Here is a 7692-nt window from a genome sequence, read left to right as displayed (position 1 = left end):
CGCCAAGCCCGTTCCCTTGGCTGTGGTTTCACTGGATAGTAGATAGGGACAGTGGGAATCTCGTTCATCCATTCATGCGCGTCACTAATTAGATGACGAGACATTTGGCTATTCTTCTTCTAGTTCCCCGTATGGTGTTTGGGTCGGGTACCCGTTTGGTGAGGTAAAATATTCGGATGTTTGTTAAAGAGATTGTGATGCCACCGCCACGAAGCCGTTCGGCAGGCGCCCCATCTGCGACCTCGCCACCACCAAGCGACGGAGCCGATCCCGTGTCCCCCTCACCTCACCTCACATGAACACACCCGCACGCATTTTCCCCCACCCATAGAGCTGGAAGGGGAGGTAACCTGATCGACCGGTTTTTATCCGAGAAGCCCTTATCGGGATTGACTTTCACGGTTTCCGGCGACCAGGGAATTGGACGTCCTCCCCCCGACGCTACTTTGCACCGCGGCGCTGCGACCGGCCTTAAGATGGTATGGTCGCGGCGAAGGGCATTCGGCCACCGCGGTTGAAACGCATCCCCCCCACACACACCCCCACGGGTCGACGAGACAGGCAGAGGAGGGACGGGGCGGCATAATTTAGGGTGCGCAATGGATAGGGCAGGTGGTGGGGACATGCGGAGGCTCCGCGCTTAACTTCCGCAGCGGGCCGTGGTGATGGACGCCGCTGCATGGTGCGCAGGAGCACGGCGCCATGCATGAGAAGGAGATAAATTGGAATCGGCGCCGCAGCACATCCGATTAGCATATCAAAGGCGCATGGAACCGCCGTGCACGTGCTAGCGGGCGCGAGCCCATTGTTAAGGAAAAACTGAGGGCCGCCATCCCGCTCGGAGCCGCATCCCTTTGATGTAGAGAGGATAAAAAGGGGGCGCAAAGGGGAAATCGCTCTCTCACTCCAGCGCCAGGCGACAAGACGTTCTCGACCCGAACGTCCGTGAGACGCATCGAGGTACGCTTTGAGTACGGGATCAACGAACCGCCGTGGGCACCTACCAGTGAGTAAGGAGGGGAAGTAGGATCATAACCGATAAATAGGGAATAGGTACAGGGGTGGTAGAATAGGCCAGCCTCGTCGACCCATACTGACTCCACAACCAGTCCCAGGTAGCAAGCAATAAATCCTTAATAGCTGACCGGGTCTCCGTGTGATCTCACTGAGAGGTGGGAACGCGTGTGGTGCGGTGTACACAGCGGCTCGCCACGTGGGAGCGTTGCGTAGAGCGGCGCACGAGTGGGTGTCGCGTGTGTGCAGGTGTGTGCGCTCGTAGTGTGGGGGAAGGGGTCGGTGCGTCTGCAGGTCCCCGCTCCATCTATTGCCGCAGGGACTCGTGCAGTGTGAGGGCAGCGTCATTCGCCCTCCGACCCCTGACCCCCGTTTAATAGCGCGTGATTCGTGGAGAGACAACGCAGCGTTTGCAGGTGAACGAGAGCGGGCGGCGAGCTATGCCTCTCACACGAGCTCGCGGAGGGACGAACCAGGGAGGAGAGCCGTCGGGCGATGAGCCCAGCGATGGCAGCAGCTGCTCGCAGAGCAGCGAGGGGTCGGCGCACGGTGGAGCCGCTGCCATAGGCACGGAGCAGGGAGGGACTTCGGGGACCAGCGGCCCCAACAACTTGGTGTCAGAAGTCGTACGAACCCTCACATCTTTGCGGGAAGGTGGCGCGCTACTCCACGCAAAGGTAAGGCATGTGTTCACCGGCCAGGGGACCCCTACATGGAAAGTGTTTTCCCGCAATATCATAGGGGCTAAAGAGCTTAACGGCTGGTCGGACGCGCATGCGTTACGACAACTTACGTTGAACCTAGACGGGCGGGCAGCCGACTTTGTGGAGTCACTACCCGAAAGCACGCAAACCCAACTAGAAGAAATAATGCGTAGATTAGACCTGCGTTTCGGCACGCGCAACGTGATACGGGCAAAGACGGCCTTAGAGGCGCGCCGACGCCAACCCGGTGAGGACTTCCGAGACTACGCCGAGGACGTGCGAGGAATCTGACGGAGATCAGATCATTTTTGGGGCTCGCCACATATTATCGTCGATTTGTAAAGGGATTCAGCGAGATTGCACGCCCCCTCACCCAACTCACCTCCCATAAGCATCCCTATCAGTGGACGGAGGCCTGCCAGACGGCCTTCACCACTCTCAAAGACCACCTCACCCACGCCCCCACCCTCGCTTTCCCCGATTTTACCACCGATTTTATTTTGGACACCGAAGCCTGCAGCAGCGGGCCGGGCGCGGTGTTGTCACAGGTACAGGATGGGACGGAACGAGTCAATTCGTACGCCAGCCGGACCTTGAGTGGGGCCGAACTGAACTATTGCGTGACCCGCCAAGAGTTGCACGCCGTGATTTTCGCATGTAAGCAGTTCCGGCCGTATTTGTACGGCAGGAAATGTCGCGTACGCACTGACCATTATGCTCTGCAGTTTCTTCTTACATTCAAGGAGCCGCAGTTGCAGGAGTACAACTTGCAAATCGAGTATCGGCTGGCCAGACGCATGCAAACGCGGATGACTTGTCGAGGCGGCCCACGGTGTACGCCGAGACAAGGCCTGCCCGTGTTTCACGGGGGGACGCTGCCGGCAGGCAACGGACCCCCGAGGGGCCGCGGCCACTGACCCCCCCCCCAGCGAGAGAGAGTGCAGTGTGCGCCACAGAGACTCTCACAGGTGGCACCGAGGATCCCGTCGACCGCCCGGCAAGCGTGGGACCCACGTCTCAGCTGCTCGTCGTTCAGGTCTTCCCGGGCCTGAACGACGAGCAGCTGAGACAGACCCAGCAGCGGGATCCCGATCTGGCGGCAGTGGAGGCGGCACTGCGGGAGGAAAAGAGCGCCCTACCAGGACCCTGGAGCGGTTTGTATGCCCGGTTGTGTGTGCAGAACGGAGTGGTACGGGAGTTAACCGAGGCCGGCCAGCCGGGGTGCATCTGTGTTCCTGCCCAGGTGCGACCCCAGCTGCTACGGCTGGTGCATGACCACCCACTCGGGGGCCACGATGGGGAACGACGCACTCGAGAGACCCTGCGTCGCCAGTATCTCTGGCCCAAATTGGCACAAGACGTGGCGGCCTGGGTACAGGGCTGCCGCGCCTGTCAGCAGTGCGGGCCGAAACCGGCACGATACCAGGTACCCCTAAGGCCGTTCCGCGTCAGCCGCACGAATCAGCTGGTCGGGATCGACCTACAGGGGCCATTCCCGCGATCCCATCGAGGCAACCGGTATATCCTAGTCGCAGTAGAGTATTTGACCCGCTACCCTGTGGCAGTGGCCATCCCTGATAAAACGGCCTTGGTGGTGGCCCGGGCATTTGTGGAACATTACGTACTTAAGCACGGGATCCCAGAACGAGTCCTCACCGACCAGGGTAGCGAGTTCGAGGCCGAGCTGTTCCAGGCACTGTGCCGAGAATTCGGTATCCAGAAGGACCGAACCACAGCGTACCACCCCCAAGCGAACGGTATGGTAGAGCGCATGAATCAGACCCTAGCGGGGAAACTCAAACGTATGGCGGCTGCAAATCAACGGGATTGGGATGAACACCTCCCCTACGCCCTTTTCGCCTACGCCACCACCGTACACACGTCGACGGGACAAACCCCGTTTTTAATGATGTTCGGCCGTGAGTCTCGTTTACCCGCAGATCTGCTATTCGGCGTTCCTTCCCCCCAGCCAGAGGAGGGAAGCCGCCCCGTGGAACACCTGTTGGAGACCCTGCGAGAAGCCCGAGGCCGAGCATACCCGCAAGGGGAAGCCGTGCATCGGCGGCAGGAACAGGGCACCCGACCCCGCATGGAACCCCCCTTATTCTTGACAGGCGCTAAGGTATGGCTACACACCCCTCGCGTCGGGGCCAGGCAGGTGGGGAAACTGACGACTTACTGGCTGGGACCCTGGACCGTGGTGCGGCAGATCTCCCCCTGGACGGTACTAATTTATGGCGGGGAGAGGGGTCGAGAGACGGTGGTCAACGTCCGCCGCTTAAAACCGTGGAAAGCGGCCCCGGCGAGAGAGAACCCCGTCACCCGAAGGCCCCGAAATCCCAGAGTACCCGCACCCCTCGTGTTGGGGGGCCTCGCACACTACATGGGCCCCGCCGGGCCCCTGAGACGCCCCGATCCAGTCAGGAGACCGCGCGGACGACGGCTCCTAAACCCTTCTGCTGCTGAGTTTGTGCCCCAGCCCGCAGGTACCGAGGGACAGGGAGAGCCGCTGGAGTGGAGGAGGAGGCCGCCGCAGGAGCTACAGAGGACGGAGCCACCCGCCCCAAGACCAGCCACAAGGTCCGGACGGATCCCCCGGACCCCGCAGCGTTTCCTCGTGGGCGCGGCCCAAGCAAGGTGCTCCAATCAATCCGGGACGGGGACTGGCACCTCGGGGGGCTATGTGATGCCGCCGCCACGAAGCCGTTCGGCAGGCGCCCCATCTGCGACCTCGCCACCACCAAGCGACGGAGCCGACCCCGAGTCCCCCTCACCTCACCTCACATGAACACACCCGCACGCATTTTCCCCCACCCATAGAGCTGGAAGGGGAGATCACCTGATCGACCGGTTTTTATCCGAGAAGCCCTTATGGGGATTGACTTTCACGGTTTCCGGCGAGCAGGGAATTGGACGACCTCCCCCCGACGCTACTTTGCACCGCGGCGCTGCGACCGGCCTTAAGATGGTATGGTCGCGGCGAAGGGCATTCGGCCACCGCGGTTGAAACGCATCCCCCCCACACACACCCCCACGGGTCGACGAGACAGGCAGAGGAGGGACGGGGCGGCATAGTTTAGGGTGCGCAATGGATAGGGCAGGTGGTGGGGACATGCGGAGGCTCTGCGCTTAACTTCCGCAGCGGGCCGTGGTGATGGACGCCGCTGCATGGTGCGCAGGAGCACGGCGCCATGCATGAGAAGGAGATTAATTGGAATCGGCGCCGCAGCACATCCGATTAGCATATCAAAGGCGCCCGGAACCGCCGTGCACGTGCTAGCGGGCGCGAGCCCATTGTTAAGGAAAAACTGAGGGCCACCATCCCGCTCGGAGCCGCATCCCTTTGATGTAGAGAGGATAAAAAGGGGGCGCAAAGGGGAAATCGCTCTCTCACTCCAGTGCCAGGCGACAAGACGCTCTCGAGTCCAGCGACCCGATCGTCCGTGAGACGCATCGAGGTACGCTGTGAGTACGGGATCAACGAACCGCCGTGGGCACCTACCAGTGAGTAAGGAGGGGAAGTAGGATCATAGCCGATAAAAAGGGAATAGGTACAGGGGTGGTAGAATAGGCCAGCCTCGTCGACCCATACTGACTCCACAACCAGTCCCAGGTAGCAAGCAATAAATCCTTAATAGCTGACCGGGTCTCCGTGTGATCTCGCTGAGAGGTGGGAATGCGTGTGGTGCGGTGTACACAGCGGCTCGCCGCGTGGGAGCATTGCGTAGAGCGGCGCACGTGTGGGTGTCGCGTGTGTGCAGGTGTGTGCGCTCGTAGTGTGGGGGAAGGGGTCGGTGCGTCCGCAGGTCCCCGCTCCGTCTATCGCCGCAGGGACTCGCGCAGTGTGAGGGCAGCGTCATTCGCCCTCCGACCCCTGACCCCCGTTTAATAGCGCGTGATTCGTGGAGAGACAACGCAGCGTTTGCAGGTGAACGAGAGCGGGCGGCGAGCTATGCCTCTCACACGAGCTCGCGGAGGGACGAACCAGGGAGGAGAGCCGTCGGGCGATGAGCCCAGCGACGGCAGCAGCTGCTCGCAGAGCAGCGAGGGGTCGGCGCACGGCGGAGCCCCTGCCATAGGCACGGAGCAGGGAGGGACTTCGGGGACCAGCGGCCCCAACAAGATGGATCTGCTGCCTACCCTAAAGGGTAGGCCGCGACTAGGCAGGGTTCCATCATAACCTTCCATTGATTTTACCTCTAATTATCCTTTTGTCCAGGAACGCCATATCCTTACCGAACCTTCCATCACTTTGATCATTGCCAATTTTACCCATGTGTAATGCGGGCGTAAACGGCCTCGCGGATATGACGTCACGGGGGGAGGGGTTAGGTCACGTGAGAGAGAGGGGTAAGGTCTTAAGGGAGAGAACTGGAAGAGACGGGAGGAGAGTTGGGAATAGAGACAGAGAGAGAGGCCACGCAGGGCGGAGAGTGGAGAGTGGCGAGATCGCCACACGGTGAGACTCGGCACCGTCGGCCAGCGGTGACCGAGCACGGAGGAACGGGGAGCAGCGGTGGAACTGCAGTGAGAGCAGCCGGAGGACTGCACAAAGGGAACCTGCAGCGGAGCTGCATCGGGGTGAAGAAAGGCTACGGGAGCGACGGCAGCTGTCGAGCTGCCAAGCGGGGAGGCTCTGAGCGAGGGCCGTGTGGGACAAGTGTAAAGAACACAATAAAGGACAACGGAGACAGACACAGTGAAAGAGTCCTTTATTACACATGCGTTAGATAATCCCACCTTTTTTGTTACTATGTTGCTAAGAGCGCACCAACCCCCACGGGCAGATATAATTAATGCTTCTGTTCTTATTACTTTGTTTGGATATATTGTTTCGAGATATGTTTGCATCCTTTTGTCGGTAGCGTATTTTTTAACTTTGAAATGGTATGTTTGAGCTAATGAACGAGATTCCCAGGGTATTGATACATCAATGACCAGAACATCAGTATCGTTTACTAAAATTACATCCGGTTTTGCTTTGTTGGTGTCGCTAGGTAATGTTGGTTCTATGATAATTTGCCAGTTTAGTTTTTGTGCGGCTGTTGCTAGAAATTACACTATAGTATCGTGTCTTGCAATAGTTACTCCCGCCGTTTACCCGTGCTTCATTGAACTTCTTCACTTTGACATTCAGAGCACTGGGCAGAAATCACATCGTGTCAACACCCATTCATGAGCCATCGCGATGCTTTGTTTTAATTAAACAGTCGGATTCCCCTGGTCCGCACCAGTTCTAAGCCGGCTACTAGACGCCGGCCGAGGCGATGCGCCAGCCCGACACCGCGCGGGGTCCTGGCACCCCGGGGAGGGCACCGGGGCCGCACGGCCGCAGCCAATGAACCGCTGCAGCTGAGGCGCTCCGCAGGAAGGGCCCAGCATACGTCCAAACTCGTCCCCCAGCCGCCCGAGACGACGGCGGGAGCCTCGCCCAGCCGCAGCGCGTGCCCACACCCCGCTTCGCGCCCCAGCCCGACCGACCCAGCCCTTAGAGCCAATCCTTGTCCCGAAGTTACGGATCCGGCTTGCCGACTTCCCTTACCTACATTACTCCAACATGCCAGAGGCTGTTCACCTTGGAGACCTGCTGCGGATATGGGTACGGCACAAAGCGAGATTTAGAGCTCTCTCCCCCGGATTTTCAAGGGCCGACGAGGGCTCACCGGATGCCGCAGGAGCCGCGGCGCTCTGCAGGGTGCAGGCCCCTATCTTGGGGCGAACCCATTCCAGGGCGCCCTGCCCTTCACCAAGAAAAGAGAACTCTCCCCGGGGTCCCCGCCAGCATCTCCGGGCTCGTTTGCGTTACCGCACCGGGCGCCCCCCGCGAGGGGTCGCGTCCGTCTCCGCTCTGAGGGTTCGGGGATCTGGACCCGATCCCCTTTCGATCGGCTGAGGGCAACGGAGGCCATCGCCCGTCCCTTCGGAACGGCGTGCGCCCATCCCTTAGGACCGACTGACCCATGTTCAAGTGCTG

General features: G+C 60.3%; 1 pseudogene; it reads right to left on the bottom strand.

Moving 5' to 3' along the window:
• Positions 1–7276: 7276 nt before the first annotated feature.
• LOC144729001 (28S ribosomal RNA) overlaps positions 7277–7692 on the bottom strand; it is a 2261-nt pseudogene continuing 1845 nt past the window's right edge.

Source organism: Lampetra planeri, chromosome 30 (assembly GCF_965212315.1).
Source record: "Lampetra planeri chromosome 30, kcLamPlan1.2.h2, whole genome shotgun sequence".
NCBI classification, from domain to species: Eukaryota; Metazoa; Chordata; class Hyperoartia; order Petromyzontiformes; family Petromyzontidae; genus Lampetra; species Lampetra planeri.
The sequence above is the reverse complement of the archived record's forward strand: the minus strand, read 5'-3'. Positions and strand labels throughout refer to the sequence as shown.